The sequence below is a fragment of the Aptenodytes patagonicus genome, chromosome 1 (genome assembly GCF_965638725.1).
Source record: "Aptenodytes patagonicus chromosome 1, bAptPat1.pri.cur, whole genome shotgun sequence".
NCBI classification, from domain to species: domain Eukaryota; kingdom Metazoa; phylum Chordata; class Aves; order Sphenisciformes; family Spheniscidae; genus Aptenodytes; species Aptenodytes patagonicus.
This window is the reverse complement of record NC_134949.1, coordinates 165,753,136-165,776,528: the sequence shown is the minus strand read 5'-3', so window position 1 is coordinate 165,776,528 and position 23,393 is coordinate 165,753,136. Positions and strand designations below refer to the sequence as shown.

The following is a 23,393-nucleotide window of genomic DNA, read 5'->3' as shown; positions in this document are numbered from 1 at the left end:
AATGTTCACTACAGCAGCCTGAACCATTCGAACACTCTAAAAACTGCTGTCAGCATAGTGGGTCAAATCTACTGATGACTCTAACATTTAACTGAAATGAAGGACTGCTTAAGGACCAGAAGGAACTAAACACACGTTTAGAAAAAAAAAAAAAGAAGTCATAGCTCTTGGACATACCAAGAGTCTGCAGATCCATGAAAGCACTTGTGTTATGGATTTCATAGCACTTCTAATGAATGAATGAAATCAGAAAACAGCTGGAGAAAGACAAACTGATGGAGACTAGCTAGTTTGGTATAACATAAAGCATCATATCTGACATTTGGCAAAATATTCGGGAAGAGAATAGACAGAAAACAGATAGGTGTGAAGCAACTAACATAGTTTATTCTGATTAGGTTTAAGACACTTGTGAAACTAGTGTAGAGAGCAGGTTAACCACAGTTTGAGTAAGTGCAAAGTAGAAGCAGCCTTCTTCGCTGGATAAAATGACCAGGTAAAAGACTGCAAAGACTAATCTGATTGTGAAATAACCATACAGACATCTATTAAATTAATCCTACAAGCTTCCCAGAGCAACTATTCAAAACCAGTAGTCTCCTCTGACACTCCAAACTCTCCTCAGAATTTCTCTTAGTGCCCCAATGACCGCTGTCAATATCCATAGCTATTTCCATGGCATTTACCACCTTGATATGTCAATGTCACTGAAATACATGTCCGTGGCTACAGTATAATAATGGTAGAATTCTGACTTTTTAAATGGTTTTCGCAGTATGCAATTTCCATTCATTGCCACTACCCCTCCATGAATCACCGTTATTGCTCCATAGTTCTGTATCAGGTACTGAGGACAAAAAGAAACATCCAGGTAATGGCAGAATTATGATTCTACATGAAATGCAAAAAATGAAAATAGGAAAAAGAAAACGCAGATGGAGTTTGTTCTGGAGAAGAGGATTAAATAGCAATAAAACTGAAGCTTTTTTGTTTGAGAGATGATAGACATATTTAATTAATTGTCACTTAACCTCAGAATTCTAAGTTAAATGCCTAAAAACAGTAGATGAAAAACAAATGTTTTGTGTAATGTAAGAAAAATATTCATATGTAGAATGTAGCAAAGTTGGCTAATACAGAAGGACATGTAAGTAATACACAGACCAGTATAAAAACCATGCAAAACCTGCCACAGGCAGGTAATTAGAAAAAAATAATACCACAGTTTATCGGAAGAGACATACAGAAGTCCTGTTGTGACTAATCTATTTTATTTGAATTTGTCAGCCCCTGGGTAACTTCTGTCAAGATGAATCAGCTATGTATAGAGTCAGCTCCTCGAGAAATGGAACAGATTTCTGAAGTTCTTATCTTGTACACGTTACCACAGAGCATCTATGCTCTATGAACAGTTAGATGCCCCTGTCCCACTGGTGACTGACGAGGTCTTCTGACAGAAAATTTGCTAGCTGTTTTCACTTCTTTTGAATTTTATGCAATAAATAATTTTAATTCTTTTGGTATCATTAATTAAAAAAGCGTATAGCTTAGCTGGAAACAGGGGCCCAAAGTCACCCAATCTCATTGTAGCTGTTTAAATTAAGTGCCAAAATTGGGAGCTTAGTTACTGCAATCTTCTTCACAGTGGAAAGTAAAAAGTGATACTGTTGTGTGGTTTACTCCCTTTCAGATGTGAACTGAGACTCTTAACTTGAGGGTTCATGCTAATTACCCAATCTTAGGAGGCATAAACCATGGTCAAAATCTCTTACTGAAATGAGGCAAAGTGCTGATCGTTATGGTACTCTCTACTGCAAGGTGACAGTAGTACAGATTTGTTGGAGAAGTAGAGGATAACCTTCTAAAGGAGTTTTTGGAGGAGAGTGGAAAATGCTGACTGCAGTATGGGAGAAGAAATATCTTGACACTTCCCAAGATGACCAGTCACACCTTCCCTGGAGATGGAACAGCACGTCTTCAAAAAGTCTTAAATTCTGCTGAGTATGAAGGAGAACCTCCAAAGCAACTTGTACCATTAAAGAGTCTGTCCACTGAAAATATTTGTAGAGATTTTAGGAAAGATAGCTATTATTTGCATACTGAAACAATTCATATAACTGTTGTTCAGAATAAAAATGGCCCTGTGGCAAAGAAATCAAGATATATTTCCTAACAGTGTCCTAAGTACAGAAAAATACAGAAGTGGCAACTATTTGTTAAATGTGTAAAAGATTTATTCAGATCACCCGCTAGATACTGTAAGATCTAGCTCCCAGTTTGATCACAACCAAAATTTATGATCAGAGTAAAGAATACATAAGGTATTTAATGTTCTTAGATAACACTTCTCAGTTGCTATGAGAAAGGCAGTAACTGGAAGTGAACGGTCTTACAGTTTTTTGAAGAAGTATTTCAGTAGTTCACAGGGGATCCAAAATATACTTCTATATTCTTCTAGCCTGTAACCTCGGTCTTTTCCAATACCACTCAGTGCGTACCAGATACTGTGTAAGAATTTGTTCACGTAGCAGTGTCATGACATTGACCCTGCAGTAGAATACAGTAACTACTGAAAGTCCCTAAGAACAGTAGGGAAAAGACAGTTAGGAAAAGAAACATTCAATATTTAAATATTTGAGTAACAGAGTACTAAAGTGAGACTGTGCACTATTTAGTGAAGAAGGAGTATGCTATTACACATTTGCCACAGGGTACTGCAAGGGTAGCAGCATGTATGAAGTCAGTTACCACAGATGAGCTGATGTGCTGGAGAGTCACACCTAAGCTTCTGCTCTGTATGTGCTACCCCCTCTGGAGTGACCATCTGTGATCTAGATTTTCTGGAACAGCATTACTCCCCCTTATTCCCCAGCAGAAGTGAGAAAGCCAAGCTGCAAGCTGGCCCTGTGTTATCAAATCAAAGGTCTTAAATCAAAGATGATTTGGTAAGCTGCTCTAATTACAGTAACAGAGGGCATGTTGCATGACTGTTGTAGATTGTATTTGTAGTGGGTGGTTTTGCTCATTTCCACCAACTTTACAAAAATGCTGTTTAGGATAAAATAATGAAATCTCAGGAGACAAGGTAAAAACAATGTGTCCCATGCATTATGCAAGTGTTGAAGGTCAAAGCTTGTAAACCAGTCACATACTGAAGCTCTTGTCTGAAAGTGAAAATCTTCCACTGTGAAAACAATTACCTCTATTACCCAGTAACTGCAGCTTTCATTATGCAGAGCTATATTGTCCTAATGGCACTGACTGATAATTAAACCGATAGGATCTAATTTTCTTGGTATGGAATGACAGGTTTCTAATTGCCCAACTTCATGCTTTGCCTATTGGCTAAGAGTTTCCTGCTCCTTAGCGTGGCTGAAATTAGTCACGCCTTTTGTTTCAGGGCTGTTCACACTACTGTCACACCTTTAATTCCTCTTCCTATTTTTTCACATTGTTCTCTGTTCCTTGTCAGACTGTGAGTTGTTGAGTAGCTATCCACACAAACAGTTATTGTCTTTGACATAAGCCTTTCTTCAATTCTCATGCAGAGTGCAAACTGGTGGGCTGGGAGGTTGTTTTTGCTTGAAGCAGCTCTTTCTATTTATTTTCTTAGTAAATCCTCATTAAGGAGATGGTCTTAATGTGCATTTATTTCCCTTTGACCATGGCATTCCTAGCACGCATGTGTCCCCTGACTGCTTTACTTAGCCTCTCAAAGTTATCTGACCCTTTGGTTAGCATTCTGCATTAGAGGAAAAAGAAACGTCACTGTAGATAATAGACCTGAGTGTTTTAACTCACGCTTCCCATAGGAATTATAAGTAAACAGTAGCAGCAGTACAAAAGCAGATTTCCTCCTTTGCCTTCACAGAGCATGTATCATCTCAAACTCACGCTGGGAGGCCTTGCTATGCTGGAGCAGGGGCAGCAGAAAGTAAGCATAAGAAGGTCATCTGCGAAAATAGTACGTACGCTACATTTAACTCCCAATCTGCAGCAGTGGGCGCTGACACACTGCAGACTCCCTGGGGGATGCAGTGCAAAGGCTGACCTCTGCTAGGGGCGCCCTCTGGGAGCTTGGGCCCTGCAAAGCCAGTTGCAATGTCTCCAGCACCACATTCCCCAGCAAGCTCCATTCCAGGACTCCTCAAATCCTTATGTTGGAGCAAATAAGCCCACTTAAAGCAGTAGGGAGCAAGGGCCGGGATATTTAAGTGGTTTAGTAAGAAGCCAACAGCTGTGCTGATGCCAGTGAGCTCTACTGAATTTTCAATTTTTTTTAATTATTATGCTTGTGATCTCCTACTAATCACAGGGGAAAACTTACTTACATAGAATTTAAGACTATGCTACTTGAGATATATTAAGAAACAGTACATGAAGTTATATGTCAATATGGGATTGATATGTCTGAGGTGATACAGCTTACAGTAGAAAAAAGCATAACAAGATGCAATTAAAGCTTGCATTTGACCTGCCTCAACTTTCATTTTCTTATACCCTTCAATTAAGACAGCCTTTCTGCCACACTTTGCTCTTCCATCTCTTCAGTTTATGATCAGTGACAGTTTATGGGCCTTTTACTTAACATCAAGTATGATTTTATTTTCTTTTAACACTGCCATTCCTATCATGCAAGTACTTATCAGAAGGTATATTAGAAGGAAAACTTCAAAATACTTGCTTTCAAAATGAAATCTAACCAAAACATATTGGTTCAGTGTGCAAACCATCCCTTCTGCGTTCCCAGGCACAGATGGGAATGAAAGAGAGAGAGGAGGAAGCGCACAGCACAGATGTCAGACAGGTCATTAAATTCTGTGCAGCATACTATAATGACATGAGTGATATATCAAACTATATATAGCAGAAAAAGATGGCCACCAGGAAAGATCCACAATTACAAACAAAATTGAGAACAAAAGAAAAAGTAAAGCTTTCTGGAAAGTTGTTTTATTCCATTATAGATCCAACTACTTAGCTGCTGAAACTAACACGGAACACCCTGAAATGACAGAGGAAAGTATGTTCCACTGAATTCTCTCAGCAGCAGTTAAGCTTTCTTTGACTGTCAGTACAAGTCAACTGTACTGATCTATTCACATTAGTTTCACCTGATTGCCTGGTTTAATGCCAGACTCAATTACTTTGGGATTAACACAGAAATAAATTAAAATTTTGGAGGGCTGCTCAAATTACTCTAAATTTCCAAAACTCTACAACTTCCCACACACCATTTGTTAGTGTAACAGAGCTCATTCAATGGACATTATTTGTGCAATTTTTTTGTGTCTCTAAACCATTGCTTAAAAAAAAAAGTCTTAATTAACTAGGCAACTAAAATGGCCTCACTGAGAAAAGTGGCAAGCACACAGAAACATCAAATAGCTAAGGGAGTTAACTGAAGCGTCCTGCTATTTTTTTTTTTTTTTCAAATTCAGGCCACTTGTTCAGTTGTCTAAAATCAGAAGCATTGTCTTAGTATCCTTTTTTGAAAATCTGTGGGTTTAGGTAACTCTGTGTTACTCTTCCAACACAGAAATACAGAGAGCTCACTGTGACCATCAGTGACAGCCAATATTTACATCCCAGTCATGCCCGTGGACCCACGTAGTACAACCAGTTTAAGCAGTCGGTGTGTGCTGTGGAGTGCCAGGACACTGGTGCCTCAGACCTGGGGAAGGGAGACTGGAGCTGCCTTCGGTCTACGTATCGGGGTTCCTCCTCCCACAGAAATCAAGCAGGAATAAAAAGTAGCAATGAAGTATCTCTCTGGTATAAGGTCATGACACAGCCAGGGTATACCAAACCAGGACGTCAGACAGGTAGGTCCACCAGTTGAGACATAGCCTTTAAATAAAGCCCATTGGCTCTCCACTGAAAATTCAGGGCCTTAATAATGTATTTAAGACACAGTTGTTTCTAATCTGCTGAAAATTTCTCATTAAAGGCTCTTTGCTAATACATTCTCCAGTAAAACTTAAACTACATCACCCACACAACGATACAACAGATGTGACTCCCTTCAGCAACAGCAAGAATTCAGAGAGCTTGAAGAGACTGAAAATTTTCAAGAAACATGGTCCCTGCTAGAGCCTGATCATTTTGTCATTGTGTTCCCTGCAAACCAAGAAATGACCTGTTTTCTTCTTTCCACATGCATCCAGAATGCATGCAAACTCACTGACTAACACTGCCTTATGTTACAGAACCTCCATTTTAAAATGATTATGCTTGTTTAGATGGAATTGTCATACTAAAGAACAAAACTGAAATAATCTGAAGATGTCTGGCAAACTACACCTCTTCAGTGGAAGGCTCATCAAGACCCCAGGTTTGAAAAGCACGTTCAGTCCTTCTATGGCAATAATAATCTTGCCACAGAATTTTTGCTAAACCGAGCTAATTGTCACTCACCCTAAAACCACTATCACTCCCAAATTGTTTGGTAACTGTCATATCTCATCTCTACCAGGAAGAAATAGTGAATCACGTGTGTTTGTCTGCCTTTTATAAACCTTACTGCACAACTTTTAAGTAAGAAAAACTGTGTTTTCGAAGTATAACGTACAGGGATATTCACTTACATATATAGTTAATAGAGGGTTATAAACCCTGTCCCGTCAGGCTGCGGGAGCAAGTGATTTACAAAGGATAAACAGTATATTTATGATCAAAACAAGTCTGTAAATAAGGGCCAATCATTCAGTGTCTGCTCAGGAGAAAACTCCATACTGAAGATATCAGCATTTTTAAAACCAGTCGGCTGCTATCCAGTCATCCTGGGAAATGGCTTAAAAATTGGTATTGTGATTATAAGGTTTATGAACCCTCGAATAAACTTAAGTCTAAATGGAGAAAACAGGTATAATGAGGACAGGACTGTCTCTAAATCAAGAAATAACTTTGCAGAGGCAACAACCCAGTATGAGCATCTTTGAGCCCACCTAATGCAGCAGCGGCAATGTTCCGACAGCGTTGTATGTGAACAAAACAGAGACACCTCCTTTTGGAGCTAAGCTAAAGCACACGTAGCAATAAACCGTAAGCATTCATTTAAGGGAGAGAAGTGACAAGCATAAGGTGGGGTATCCTTGCCAAGCCACAGAAACAGTGGACCGCCACCACACACCACCACAGATGTCGAAAATGCAGAACTGGTGACCTACTTGGAAAATTATGTGGCTAATTTTAAAGTTCTTACTAATATTTGTTATTCAAAAGGCACAGAAATAGGATCAAAATATAAAGTCTACTTTGCAGAATGTGGAGATAGGTCAAGGGGAAAAACTTATTGTTGTCCGTTGTCTGCAAGGTGTTGGTTTACCAGACTCTGCTTCACTGTGCAATGCAAGATATGCAGGTCCCATGGACACTGCCAAGACTGGAAATATTTGTGCCATATAAGCACATTTTGATAAATTAAGTTTGTCTAGTCTTCTTCATTTCTGTTTCTGCTCATAAGCAGCAGTCCTTTCTTGGTGCACCAATTTGAGAATTAAATCGTATCATCTTGCTTCTTAGACAAGCCTGAGTAATTCTCTAATAGCAAAATGAATTTTCTACAAACTGCATTGCCAAATCTCTCAGTTCTGTCAGTTCAAGATTATATCAATTGTATTTTCTATTTTAAGGTTAAGATATCAACTAAACTACTGAGCATGTCAGCAGTGAGGGAAGGATAGACCAGAATGCCTGAAACTGTTTTAATTGTTCAATTAGTAAGATAATAATGATACTAATTGCACATGGCATTCAAGAGAAGCTTTCTTGAGGAAAGGAAAAAGTGGTAACTCGGCCACCTAGGTGACATAAAAGCATGAGAAGCAGCACATGAACGAGGCATCAAAAAAGTCATGACTTGGTGAACAGAATAAAGATCTAGAATTTCTGACAAAAAAATCATCAAGGAAAAGCTACCTTTATTGCTTTGGATCATGACAAGAGTCCCTAAAACATTGTTTCTACTTGATGTATCAAGAAAATTTCAGTGAGAGGATAAAAGTATCTAAAAGATATTATCCTGTATCCTGTATAAGAGGTAATACTAACAAAGAACACAAGCAAGCATAATGTAAGATGAACAGAGCTTCCAATACTTTCAGACTCACATGATGGCAAAAATTGCACATTCTGCTGAAGAGCATAATGGAAAAGGGTGTTTGTGGGTAAAATGCTTGTAGAAAGATGGTCATTATTGTGCTTTCTGAAGATAAGCCTCTATGCAAACTGGCATTTGGAGCCTCAAAGGAAAGAGTGGCTAAACAGTGAGTGGAATTAAAGGTGAGCATCGAGAAAAAGGAATACTGTGTCAAAAAATGCTTTTTCATATTCTGTGAAAACTGAATATATTGTAGATCTGCATTTTTTCACTACAGGGAGGAAGAACAGGTTTAGAATCACTAAGAAATGTTTGAGAACAGGAAAATGTGCTGTGGTTTAACCCCAGCCGGCAACTGAGCACCCACACAGCCGCTCACTGACTTGCCCCCCCCCAGTGGGGTGGGGGAGAGAATCGGAAGAGTAAAAGTGAGAAAACTCGTGGGTTGAGATAAGAACAGTTTAATAATTGAAATAAAATAGTAATAGTAGTAATAACAACAACAACAATAAAAAGAATACACAAAGCAAGTGATGCACAGTGGAATTGCTCACCACCCACCAACTGATGCCCAGCCAGTCCCCGAGCAGCGGCCCCCCCGGCCAGCTTTCCCCAGTTTATGTACTGAGCATGACGTCACACGGTATGGAATGTCCCTTGGGCCAGTTTGGGTCAGCTGTCCCGGCTGTGCCCCCTCCCAGCTTCTTGTGCACCTCCAGCCTTCTCAGTCAGTAGAGCATGGGAAGCTGAAAAGTCCTTCACTAGCGTAAGCACTACTTAGCAACAACTAAAACATCGGTGTGTTATCAACATTATTCTCATCCTAAATCCAAAACACAGCCCTGTACCAGCTGTACTAGGAAGAAAATTAACTCTATCCCAGCCAAAACCAGGACAATGTAAAACCAGGAGTAAAGTCAAACAACACTTAAGAATACAAATGCTAAAATACAGCACAGATATTTACAATGAAAGAAAAGACTAACCCATTGACCATGGTAGGTTGGCATGACTTCTTTTCTGTTATCTTTTGTTTAAAGTATTGAAGCGTGGGACCATAGTTAGAAAAACACAAAGCAAAAAACAAAGACTACTTTTCCTATGCTATGACTGCAGGTGATTCACTTCTCAGCCACACACAAGACTGAGACAAAACTGTCAAGCTAAAGAATAAATAATATACGGAATCAATCCTAAGGCCCAAAGGAACCTCTGGGATAATTTAATCCAGCATTAAACTAGAAGAATTTAAAATTAATTTTTATAGCAAAAAAAGCTGAGATTTTCACCAAGTGTTTCCTGCACCAAATCCAGTAACTTCTGTATGGGTTCTAGCATGGTTTTAGGAGAGATATCACGTGTTTTCACTTCAACTTCCTGGTGATTATTTTTATAGGTAGTGACACTTACTGATACAAAACGTTCATGTTTTCCTAAATACATTTGTCTACATTCAACTTCCAACCACTGAATTTCTCTAGTACTTTTCCTGCCAAACAAAAAGAAACCCCAAAGAAAAGACAACCCCCCCAAAGCCTTCTGTTATTAAACTCTTTCTGCTGAGAAACTGAACATGGCCTTGTAAGCAGGTCCTTAAGAAGCTGCAACCAGTGAAAACAGTATCGTGCCTTAAGCCTAAACAGGATTAGTGGGCTCCCTTTCAGCTTGTATCAGGGAATTTTACTTATTTGTTTTACTGCTAATTAACATAAACTTATAATCACTCATTCAGGTATTAAGAAGCAAGGAAGACAAACAGTTAAAGAGACACTTAGGGAAAACACCTTTCCTCCTTTGCCTGTCTCAACTTCACTCCACACACCTCTCCTCCCCATGTCCTAGTCCCCACTCCTCTGCTTTTGCAGCATGAGCAAGCTCCCTTTCACCTTCTATCTCAGGAACAAACTGAACTTGTTTGCTTATTCACATAGCCATGCTTCACTCCTCACAGCGTTCACATCCTTCGTAACTAGAGTTATTTCCCAAGAGGAACAACACAACGAGGATTGCAAACTGTTCTCAGCTGCACAGGGCATATGAACTGTTTCCTTTACTCCTCTGTGCTCACCAAAAACCCGTATAACCTTCTGAAGGTGCCTGTGTAAAGGTGGTCTAAGCTGCCATGCCTAGGTTTATTTAGGTGCCTGCAGTGGGCATAACTGGCAGGCTTTTGGTAGCAGGGGGCACGCCAGAGCAGGGACACCTGTGAAGGGACTGCAGCCCATGGCTAAGCCCACTCTGGAGCAGAGGAGATGAATAAGAAGGAAGGAGCAGCAGCAGAAGAGTAAGAAACAAGAGGCAGCAAAAAAAAGAAACCATTATGCACCGACCCCAGCTTCCTGAGACACCCCCTGCCTCACATGCTGCAAAAGCAGAGGAGTGGGGACTAGGACATGGGGAGGAGAGGTGTGTGGACTGAAGTTGAGACAGGCAAAGGAGGAAAGGTGTTTTCCCTAAGTGTCTCTTTAACTGTTTGTCTTCCTTGCTTCTTAATACCTGAATGAGTGATTATAAGTTAATGTTAATTAGCAGTAAAACAAATAAGTGAAATTCCCTGAGTGGAAACTCTTTTGCCCATGACAGTGCCTCAGCTGGGATCAGGGCCCTCTTGCTCTCCGTCTGCAAGGTCTTTTTCCAGTGAGAAAAATAAAAATCTATCACCATTTTTGAAATAATGATTTTCACTGGTTTCTCTATCAGTGGACTAATGGGGCATGCTTTAAGTAATTTTGGCTCACATTTAGAAAATATGAGTTTTATCGCTAGACAGTCTGAATGGCTTCCCTAATCACATTCTGACACCTTCACACATTAACATCGTTATCGCTTGTCATGTTACCACATGATAACTCCACAGGCTGTGGTCATGGATGAAGGCCTCCTTATTAGGCACTTTACATGCAAGTGCCTGAATAGAAGAGCTGCGTAAGTGGAGTAAGATTAGACCTGTTTATCAAAGTGTTTAATACTATGATGCACTTGCTAGGATGAACAGAGTATTAAGACTCAATATGTATATCAAGCATACATATCATCTGTAGAATTAAAGATTCTGACCACAAATTTTGATGAAATCATTACTGAGCCAATGCTTCCTTCATAAGAGCTTAATCTCTCAGCCTTTAACGGGTACAATTAAATGGAGGCTCTGACTTAACAATTACATCCCCTCATTGCTTTCTATTATCCCAGATACCAACTGACTCAGAGCCAAGGGAGTCAGGCTGTGTTGTTGATGCTGATCTGCATTTCTGGCCATCTATGTCTGTGCAAAATGATACTGCCTTCATTCAGGTGGAGATGACTGTGTGAAAGGGCAGTGGGGGGAGGAAGGAGGCATACAGGAGGCTGAAAATACTCTTGCAATCCTTTTCACTATCAGTTGTATCTCCTACTTCAAACAAATAGCCTGCAAATATAATTTTTATTCTGTTCATCAACTCATAATTCACTGTTCCTCATGGGCCTGGAAGTCTCAGAGCTGGCAAAGTAGGCAGTTGTCTAGGACAACTAATCAGTCATAATCCACTTGCTTCTTTTGCCCATGCCAGGGACCTGGAAAGACCAAGTGGCTGCTAATACCGCCACCAAGAGACAAGTGTGTCAGGTGGGCGTGGAGTGACGGACAAATGAAAAGGTCAGCCTCTGCCACCAGTGACAGGCTCTTTTCTTCATCCAGTGGCAGCAGGAACGGCAAGTTGGATTTTCAAGTGTTTTCTTTTATGTTGGTACGTCTTGTTAACATTCAGTCTCCTAAACATTAAAGGTGGTTTTATACATTTTTGTGTGAGGCAGTCCATGGAGAAAAATTGGAAATAACTTCATGGAAGAATGACAAAGAGTTGGTCTTTATAGTACTCCTTCTAGTCACCAGTCTCGTGTTGCTCGCTCTCCTCCAGGGCCAGGAATTCCTGCTGCTGCAGACTCAGCGGGAGGGAGGTGGAAGGGAGCGTGCTCTGCCCCGGCCCCTGCACAGGGGTGAGTAGGGCATCCTTCCAGAATGCAAGTGTCTCACTTTGACCACTGCACTACTATATAAAAACATGGGTCACTTCTACTTTCTCTTTAAGAACCTCTTATCAGTCTCCTCCAGCCAAATTCATTATATAGGTGTCCACATAAACAAATGGACTTCCAGCTCTGAATGCTTGCTGTTTCTAGGAGTACCTAATTGGGGATCTGATTTAGGCTGACTATTCAGCTTTTATTCCAGACTGGTGTGAGCATCCTTCTTCCTTTCCAGCTGTTTTGCTTTCATGTGTCCATCACACCTCACCGCTCAACACACTGCTCAGCCACTCTGAATTCTAATCCTAGAGACAGGTACCCAAGCTCTAGGCAACCTTAAATCTCTCATGGAAAATGTACTTAATGGATTGTGGCAGTGAGGTGCAAAATCCAGATTCACAGCATACTATCTTAACCTTAATTCCTTCCTTCTGAACAATGAATCTAATGCCACCCCAACCTTCTTCCAGTCTAAGAGCAGCGCCTTCGCAATTCAAACTGGTTGCCCGCTCGAAAGTCTTTTCCCCATCATAAAAGCACTTCTAAGACAACCAATGTAACTCCCATGTTTGGTAGATAAAATTTCAATTTATGGGTAAACAAAGGGGTTATTTTGATCCCTGTACAAGTCTTTTATTAAAACAATACCCATACGTGAATTGAGGAAGTTGACTTTGGCCCCATCGTGATGTTTCCTTTAAAAAACATTAAATTAGGTTCACTTTTAATGTAATCATGGTAGACATTTTTCACAGTGACATGTAAAATCTTTTCTTCTAATTCCCAATTTAAAAAAAGGCTCTCAACTGGAGGCATGCCAAGAATATTTAAATTCTGGGTCACATATTATAAGAGAAAAGGCCTTATAATAGAAGTGGGAAATATCTGAGACCTAAAGCTCTGTTGCTGTTTTACAGCCCATGAAATGAGATGATTTTGCTGGCTCATTGTGTCATTGAACAGTGTTCACTTCTACTGTAAGGCAAGTAAGGTTTAATACAGATGTCATTTTTGTATATGTGCTCTGAAGCACTCCTTACCGTTGAAATTTCATTATTTGTCTCCAAGATACAACATGTGTGTGTTTATCTCCTCTACATAAACTAGACATTAATATGGTAGTCTTTGTCAAATACTCTCTGCAGGTACGAGATGTAATTCGTATAATTTAATAGGGTACTGGCCCTAGCAAATGACAGATGGGTTGATGATACAGCATAGAATAAAATCTCCTTCTTCTCCTTTCAGAATGATCTTTTATGGCATAAAACTTCTTTCCCCTACTTTGTAGAGTATTTTTTAACTTTTAGGTATCTTTCATTCTGAACTTCCTTTTCCTTTTGACAATATTTGAAGCAATATGTAGCACTGTAAATCACAAAAAAACATTCTCTAGGATTACGTGAAGAGTAAAATCAGTAATGTAGCTGCAAATGTACATCTGTAGAAGATTACAGATGATTGCACCCATGAGGCATGTGGAATGATTACAAGCCAGATGTTACAAAAATCTGAATGCAAAAGGATCTGTACTGTGTGGAAAGTACAGGTAAGGAGGAAAACTGCCCAGGATCCAGCAACAGCAGGGGTTCTGCCATATTTGTGTCTATGTGGCACCCTTTCCAGCAGCACCCACATAGACAGCTCTACCAACATCCTTAGTGTGGCCCTGACAGCAATTACTGCCATGTTAAATATTGACTGAAGATAGATGCACACTCAGATAAACAGTGACATGGAAGGCAGAAGTACTTGTCATAGTTCTCCAATCGCCAAGTCTTGCATGCTCTTACTTAATTCAACAATTATATTTATGCTTTTTAGATATATCAGATGAAAATACTTATGCAAATACAATCACATGCCTAATGAGTTGTACAATTACTGGGTTTTATTCACAAAACAAAGGTAATTTTTCTCAATATTTACCTCAACATTTTTTGCACACTTCATGGTACTGTCATCCTATCAGCTACACCCTACGGAATTAAACACAGCTAGGAAAAACACAGAGAAGAGAATAAAATCAGAAAGAAGAAAGAGGTGAACTGTGAATATACCTGATGCTCTCAGTGGGAGACAAGGCTGAAGGCTGTTCTAATATGAAGGAGACATCAACCTTTTTATAAGAGCCTGAGACAAAATCAGCTAAGAAGTCTGAGAAAGAGAAGAGCTTGACAGTACCGTACAGGTCTACTCAATAGTAAGGAGCTTTGCCACCCACACCCACACAGCCAGCCAAGCCTTTCATTCATATCCTTTCTCTTACTCCCACTCAGCCCCACAGGTAGTATTTGAAAAATCTTTCAAGCATCCTGATGGATAAAAGACTTCATTTAATATGAAGGCTCCCACTGTATAAGAACAACGCCTACTTAAGAAGTCAAGTTCTGTGTTAAACTGTTGGAAAGAGTACTCAGGTTTCTACTGCGTTCATGAGCAACTTACTAGAAGAAAGCAGTAACTTCTTGTGGCCTCCCATCAGCTGGAACCTGGGACATCTGAAGTCACCTCACCTAGGGGGGCAGGTTATTCTTTCTCTACTATTCCTTCCTCCCGTTTCAGAACTTCACAGAGAAAGGGATTTGGGGTACTGAGGCCTTAGCTAATTGGTTCTCCACTCAATGTTTCATTAATTCTCCAGTTTCACAAACAGTTCTAAGATAGACCTCTGCGACTGTTGCTCATAACTTTCCTAGAGGTATAGCCAGACAGAACTGCCCCGGCTTTTAGTAACTTCACTCTCATTAGAGATTACACTGGTAGAGTTGGCAAAACCAATTGGTGTTAATTTGATTCTACATCCAATCTAGAAATACATACATTGAAGAACAGAGGCATTAGCTGTAGGTATATGCTGATGTGACCCATGTTTGAAAAATTACCTTCACAAACATCAGGTGTAAGTAAGTATTATATTATTAATACATATTGAAATGGTGCAGGCACTGGAGAACCTATCGCACAAATCTTATTGTATTATTGCTGTACAAATGTAGAATGGAAGCAGGTTTTGTAAGGAGAGCAGAAGCACTTGACGGTCTATGTCTTGATTTTAAAAGGCTTTTAATATTGTCTCACCATGACAACATACAGAAATGACTAGGTGAAACTACTGTGTGATGGGTGCAAAACCATTTGTTAAGTGTCCTTATGACCAGCTATTAATGAAACATTGTCAGAAAGGAAGACTGTCAAACGAGGCTCCAACAGAGTTTGATCTTGGTCTGGTTCTATTTATTTTTTCACTCTTGATCAGGTTGATAGAAAATAAATTATACTCATCAAATTTCAGATAAAAGTAAGCTAAGAGGCACTCAAAGTATTCAGGAGGAAAAAAATAAAATTCCAGAAGATCTCTGCAAATTGAAGAAACAGTCTGAAAAACAAAGATAGTATGCTATTCAACAGAGGCAAATGCCAGGGTCTACATTTAAAAAGCAATTATCAAGTAAACAAATAAAGAATGGGAAACAGTGATGGCAGCTCTTTTAAAAGGACACAAGGGCTGTAACAAATCAGAAGAACACATGAATCACCCACAAAATGGGTTGCCTCTCCCAGAGGCGATCAGCTCCGGCGCAGGTGCGTCCCACAGCGGAGCAGCAGATCGTGGTGTACAGGGGTGTTTCCTGAGCCGGGGAAATCCCAGGGGAGTGCAGGGACCCGCCGGGAGCCGGCAGCTCTCACAAGGGCGGCTGACAAGGCGTGGGCAGGGCCAGAAGTAACAGCGGCCACCCCACACTCCCACTAAAGGCAGCCCCAGGGAGCGCTGCCACCAGGAGCGCTGCCAACAGGACGGGCAAACAGGGCGTGGCACGGCAGTTTGCACGGGAAGGCGCGCAGGGAGAGCGCCTCTTTGAAGGAGGGGCATTCCATGGGCCAAGTGGTGGACTTGGAGCACACATAACCCAGCAATCGGGCACCGTTCTGTGACCATCAGCAAAGGTCAAGGGCACTCATCCTACCTGACCCTCAAGTCAGAATGGTGGGCACTCGTCTGAGGACAAAGGTCGCGACTCTGGCTGGGGGGTCTGCACCATCTACCCCAGCGGTGGCCGATGCATCCACCCAGATGGAGCTGCTGAAGGGGGAGGCTGCAGCGCAGACCTCAGGCTGCAGGAGGTGCCTAGACCTCTCTCCTGGGGCAGGGACAGGCACAGACCTGCCTGCAAAAGGTGTGCCCAGGTGGAGGACCTCCTGCAGCAGGTGGCTGAGCTGCAGGAGGCGGTGAGAAGGCTGCGTAACATCAGGGAGGCAGAGAAGGAGCTAGATAGCTGGTTCCAAGCGCAGTCTGCAGTGGACCCGCAGCCCACGGCCAAACAGCCAAAAACTCCCCCACCGGCACACACAGAAGGGAGGGGGGCCAATAATGCAGAAGAATGGGCGGTTGCGAAGGCAAGGACCAGCAGGAGGAAGAGACTTCCCCCGAAGCCTGAAGTGCCCTTGCAGAACCGCTTCACCGCTCTGCAGGCCAAAGAGGAAAGTCCTGTCACACCAGGAGAAGTGATGGAGCTGAGTAATGCAGCCCGATCTGCTCCCCGTGTAACAACCACCACCACTAAGAAAAGGCGATGGGTGACAGCAGTAGGTGACCCTCTTCTGAGAGGTACGGAGGCACCCATCTGCCAACCAGACACACTCTCTAGAGAGGTGTGCTGCTTACCGGGGGCTCGTATCAGGGATGTCACCGAGAGGCTACCAAGCCTCGTACAGTCCACTGACTATTATCCACTGCTGCTGTTTCACGTGGGCACCAGTGACACAGCCAGGACTATCAAGAAGGACTACAGAGCCCTGGGAGCGGCGGTAAGGGACTCGGGAGCGCAGGCAGTATTTTCATCAATCCTGCTGGTCAAAGGGAAGGGGTTTGAAAGGGCCAGTTGAATCTGGCGAGTCAACAAATGGTTACGGGACTGGTGCCACAGCCAGGGGTTCAGCTACTTAGACCACGGGACTCGCTTTGAGAAACCTGGTCTGCTAGGGACTGATGGGGTCCATCTGTCAGAGAAGGGGAAGAGCATCTTCAGTCATAGGCTTGCCAAGCTGGTGAAGAGGGCTTTAAACTAGAGATGCCGCGGGAGGGGAACCTCAATCCATCCCACTCCTACCAGTTTGATGCCAGGGCCAGCAGAAGGATCACAGGGCAGCAGGAGAGTGCCTGAAGAGCAGCACAAAGGAACTCCAGCCAGTAAGACAGCTTCATTGGGGGCCCAACTTAAATGCCTGTATGCAAACGCACGTAGCATGGGCAATAAACAAGAGGAGTTAGAGACGTGCGCACGCCTGCAGGGCTACAACCTTATTGGCATCACGGAGACGCGGTGGGATGGCTCCTATGATTGGAGTGTTGGGATGGAGGGATACAGGCTCTTCAGGAAGGACAGGCAGGGGAGACGAGGAGGGGGTGTCGCCCTCTATGTCAATGACCAGCTGGAGTGCATGGAGCTCTGCCTGGGGATGGATGAGGAGCCGACCGAGAGCTTATGGGTCAGGATTAAAGGGAGGGCAGGGACAAGTGACATTACGGTGAGGGTCTGCTACAGGCCACCTGACCAGGAAGACCGAGCGGATGGGGCCCTCTATAAACAGACAGGAGCAGCCTCACGTTCACAAGCCCTGGTCCTCATGGGGGACTTCAACCACCCCAACATCTGTTGGAGGGACAACACGGCAGGGCATAAGCAATCCGAGAGGTTCCTGGAATGCATTGATAATAACTTCCCTCTCCAAGTGGTAGAGGAGCCAACGAGGAGAGGTGCTATGCTGGACCTTGTTCTCACCAACAAGGAGGGGCTGGTGGGGAATGTGAAGCTCAAGGGCAGCCTGGGCTGCAGCGACCACGAAATGGTGGAGTTCAAGATCCTTAGGGCACCGAGGAGGGCACACAGCAAGCTCACTACCCTGGACTTCAGGAGAGTGGACTTTGGCCTCTTCAGGGAGCTGCTTGGTAGAGTGCCATGGGACAAAGCCCTGGAGGGAAGAGGGGCCCAGGAAAGCTGGGTAACATTCAAGGATCACCTCCTTCAAGCTCAGGAGTGATGCATCCCAACAAAGAGGAAGTCAGGCAAAAACGCCAGGAGGCCTACATGGATGAACAAGGAGCTCCTGGACAAACTCAAACACAAAAAGGAAGCCCACAGAGGGTGGAAGCTAGGACAGGTAGCCTGGGAGGAATACAGAGAAATTGTCTGCGCAGCCAGGGATCAGGTTAGGAAAGCTAAAGCCCCAATAGAATTAAATCTGGCCAGGGACATCAAGGGCAACAAGAAAAGATTCTATAGGTATGTCGGGGATGAAAGGAAGACAAGGGAAAATGTGGGCAGTCTCCAGAACAAAACAGGAGACCTGGTTACCTGGGACACGGAGAAGGTCGAGGTACTCAATGACTTTCTTGCCTCAGTCTTCACTGGGAAGTGCTCAAGCCTCACCGCCCAAGCCACAGAAGGCAAAGGCAGGGACTGGGAGAACGAAGAGCCGCCCACTGTAGGAGAACATCAGGTTCGAGACCATCTAAGGCACGTGAAGGTGCACAAGTCCATGGGACCCAATGAGATCCATCCGTGGGTCCTGAAGGAACCGGTGGATGAAGTTGCTAAGCCACTATCCATCGTATTTGAGAAGTCGTGGCAGTCCGGTGAAGTTCCCACTGACTGGAAAAGGGGAAACATAACCCCCATTTTTAAAAAGGGAAAAAAGGAAGACCTGGGGAACTACAGTCAGTCTCACCTCTGTGCCTGGGAAGATCATGGAACAGATCCTCCTGGAAGCTATGCTAAGGCACGTGGAGGACAGGGAGGTGATTCGAGACAGCCAGCATGGCTTCACCAAGGGCAAGTCCTGCCTGACCAACCTAGTGGCCTTCTATGATAGAGTGACTACATCAGTGGAGAAGGGAAGAGCTACGGATGTCATCTATCTGGACTTCTGTAAGGCCTTTGACATAGTCCCCCACAACATCCTTCTCTCTTAATTGGAGAGAGATGGATTTGATGGGTGGACTGTCCAGTGGATGAGGAATTGGTCGGATGGTTGCATCCAGAGGGCAGTGGTCAATGGCTCAATGTCCAGATGGAGATGAGTGACAAGCGGCATCCCGCAGGGGTCTGTATTGGGACGAGTACTGTTTAATATCTTCATCAATGATATAGACAGGGGGATCGAGTGCACCCTCAGCAAGTTTGCAGACGACACCAAGCTGAGTGGTGCGGTTGACACGCCAGAGGGATGGGATGCCATCCAGAGGGACCTGGACAAGCTCGAGAAGTGGGCCCGTGTGAACCTCATGAGGTTCAACAAGGCCAAGTGCAAGGTCCTGCACCTGGGTCGGGGCAACCCCCCAGTATCCATACAGGCTGGGGGATGAAGGGATTGAGAGCAGCCCTGCCGAGCAGGACTTGGGGGTACTGGTGGATGAAAAGCTGGACAGGAGCCAGCAACGTGCGCTCGCAGCCCAGAAGGCCAATCGTATCCTGGGCTGCATCAAAAGAAGCGTGGCCAGCAGGTTGAGGGAGGTGATTCTGCCCCTCTACTCTGCTCTCGTGAGACCCCACCTGGAGTACTGCGTCCAGCTCTGGAGCCCTCAGCACAAGAAAGATACGGACCTGTTGGAGCAGGTCCAGAAGAGGGCCACAAAAATGATCAGAGGGATGGAACAGCTCTCCCATGAAGAAAGGCTGAGAGAGTTGCGTTTGTTCAGCCAGGAGAGGAGACGGCTTTGGGGAGACCTTATTGCAGCCTATCAGTACTTAAAGGGGGCTTACAAGAAAGATGGGGACAAACTTTTTAGCAGGGCCTGTTGCGACAGGACAAGGGGGAATGGCTTTAAACTAAAAGAGGGTAGATCTAGACTAGATATAAGGAAGACATTTTTTACGCTGAGGGTGGTGAAGCACTGGAACAGGTTGCCCAGAGAGGTGGTAGATGCCTCATCCCTGGAAACATTCAAGGTCAGGTTGGACGGGAGTCTCAGCCACCTGATCTAGTTGAAGATGTCCCTGCTCATTGCAGGGGGGTTGGACTAGATGACCTTTAAAGGTCCCTTCCAATTCAAACTATTCTATGATTCTATGATTCTATGAACATGCTATTCTGAAAATGGAAAACATCTCACTAGGATGTAGAAACTGTAATAAAGCTTAATAACACATAAAGTAATGGCTCTACTGGGGTATTCTGCCATTCCTGCACTTCAACAAAGAGGTTAATCAGCTGGAGAAAGTCTAGAGAAGGACAGTAAGAACAATTTAAGATATAAAATATAAGTCTTACAGCAAAAGACTGAAACATTTGGAGCTGTATGGCCCAGTGGGGCCATAGAGGGTAGAAGAGGCATAATGATAATCTTGAAAGATGCAGAAAAGCTTTTTTAAAGTTTTCTCTATGTCAGTAGCTGAATAAGGTGAGAAATTACAATCTTAAATTGCAAAAAAGAAAGATTCAGGTTATACTTTAGGAAAATCTTCCTAAGAGTACAGACAATGAAGCAGTGCAATAGATTGCCTGGAAAGATTGTGAAGTCTGCTTCACATCGGAAGGGGATGGCCTAGATTATCTTGACAAGACGACTTCAAGCCATATTTATCAGTGGTCTATAACGATGTTCTTCCTTAAACAATACATACATACTTGCATAGAAGCATACATAAAACAGATAAACAGAACACCTCAAAACTAAAAATAGAAAACTTGGGAAATAAATATATTGTCAAGTACCAAAACTTACACTATCATCTTTACAATTTTCATCCCTTTAAAGCCAAAGCCATTTATAAAAGTGGGAGCAGGGTATGGCCAAAATTAAGGGATTTTCCAAATATGAAACTACCTACTTGGCATAGCCCTCACAGTATAAAAAACTCTATTAACTTTTATCTGATTGGGACAGTTTGGTCTTCACCCAGTAACAAAATTGTAAAAAACCCTCCATTTTTCTTTAAAGAGAAAAACAATAACAGAAATGATCAAATTCAAATATGCATAGCTTGTACTTATATGCTGCAAATTAAGTGGTACTAATTATACAGTAGCTGCCAAACTGCTATGCTCTTGTGATTTTTGTAATGATAGATTTCAGGAACCAACAGGACAGGCTGCATAATAATCTGCAAGTAAAATACCAATGAATGTATACAATAAAATAGTATAATTACACAGAAAAGATCTACTGCATTACTTACCTGTTAACTACATACAAAGGTGCATCACAAAATGGAGATTTATAAAATATTGATAAACTTGCTGGTTATAACCCTATTTATAACATTCCTAATTTGAGGAAGCTTATTTAACATTTTGTGGCAAAGCTGCTGTGTCTTACCCAGTATTTTAAAGTTTAGTTATCAGCTTTCAATTGATATTCAACTTAACTTCTGGCTGCTGTACCGAGCAGTGTTATATCCTGGTTACCTATTTCTAGACAAAAACAAAGTATCAATGACAAGTCTCCTAAGTCTATTTGCAATCTTTGATCTTTAAAATGCAGCACTCAGAATGACATATTGATAAAAGTATAGGACTGCAACTTAGGAGACCGGAGTTTGAGCCCTGTTTTTTCAACCAGCTCTGCAGGCACCCTTGGACAAACTATTTCAGCTGCCTTTGCCAACCTGCCCCCATCATTAAAAACATACTGGCCTCCTTTATTAAGCACTCTGAGCCTCATTCAAATCATCTACCCACTTAAACTTGTCTAAGGCATTGCAACTACTTTTCCCTGGTGACCAGGTAGGCAGCTAGAATAACAGCCTTCAATGCCACAAATAATTTTGCATGTCAAGATAAGAAGGGTGATTTCAATCTGAGGCATAATTCTTCTGGTGATACACCTATCCCACACTCCCCTGCCAAACCATCTCAAACCAGAGAACTTGTGTGTGGATGTTTTTAGTTTCTAGTGTGAACTCAGCTCATGTTCCTCCAGGCATGGCAGTATGCCACTAACTTAGGAATCTGAAGGTTGTCTGAGAGATCAGACAGGGTTATCTTTTGAGATCTACTGAAGAAAAAATTTATATGAAAGACCGGTACTATCAGTAGTGCTATTCAGCTAGCAGTACTGGTACAACTGGTACGCTTCTGACTCCCAGAGGAAACAGAATGGAGCTTGGTCGAAATCAGTTTTTTCTCCCTTTCTCACGAGAAAAAAGAAAGGACACAAATGGCAGTTTTTCTTCAGAAAGTATTTGGTATCACAGAGGACTTGTAACAGGACTCTCAGACTATTTGTTGTAACTCTCTGGCTCATTGTGTATATTCAGCAGCCTGGGAACCAGCTGAAGTGATTTCAGCTGCAAAGGCTTTCAGTAGTCAAAAAACTTTTTTGGATTGCAGTCATTCAGTCCTTAGAGCTTTTTATTACCTTCAAGTTCAGCTGGGGCCAGGATAACAGTCTGGAGCTCAGGCCAGGACAAATGAAAAAAAACCTTATCAGAGTCAGAGAGATGCATCGGAAAGAAAACGGCCTGCAGGCATGCTTTATCATTTGAAGGGACTCCCCTACCTGTGCTGAAATGAAAATTTACAGCTGCAGGCTCCTGTTGGACCTTTGTCTGTTAAATAAATGTGAGATAACCACAATGTTCTGACAGGGTAACTGCATGTTTTCCATTTGGATATGGATCTTGCCACAGCTGCCCATGCTCTTGCCACCTTTCCCGAATTATTGTTCTACACTTGTTTCCCCACGGGGATGGCACAACACGTTGCAGCTAGCTGAAAATGTATTCTCCTAGTGACTCTGCAGTGTTTTTCACAGAACACAAATTGCACCTGTATTGCAAAATCTGCCTGACTCCCAATCATTTTTCTGGGTGATGTTCTGACTTACACAGTTTGGATCGAGATTGCCACAGATACACATGATCTCATTTTCTCTTTCCCCTTCTCTTTAGTACCAAGATGATTATCAAAGTAATTCTGGGTGTTTTTTTTTTCCATGGGAATTACTACTAAAATTAGACAAATAGGATGAATTATATACTCTAAAATGAATCATAAATAAAACACAGAAATTAGTCATTGCATTTGCATGCTGGTGATAATCAATGGTTGACTCTTCCTAAATAAATACATTGTTTCAAAGTTATTTAAATCCTGGGATCCCAGGCAATGTAAAAATAGATGATAACTTCATAATTCCAAAGCAAATAGCACAGCTTCTCTTTCTGGCATGTGCTCTACTTGAGCAGAATACTGATTACACTTGATATCTTTTCAGCACAGACATGAGCTATCTGTTCTATTCATTTCATAAACATTTTAAAATGGATACTGAAATGGATGT

At 42.4% G+C, this 23,393-nt stretch overlaps 1 protein-coding gene across 4 annotated transcripts in view; it reads right to left on the bottom strand.

Moving 5' to 3' along the window:
* Positions 1-23,393, bottom strand: part of NALCN (sodium leak channel, non-selective) — a 266,845-nt gene that overhangs the window by 180,850 nt on the left and 62,602 nt on the right. The window lies entirely within an intron of this gene.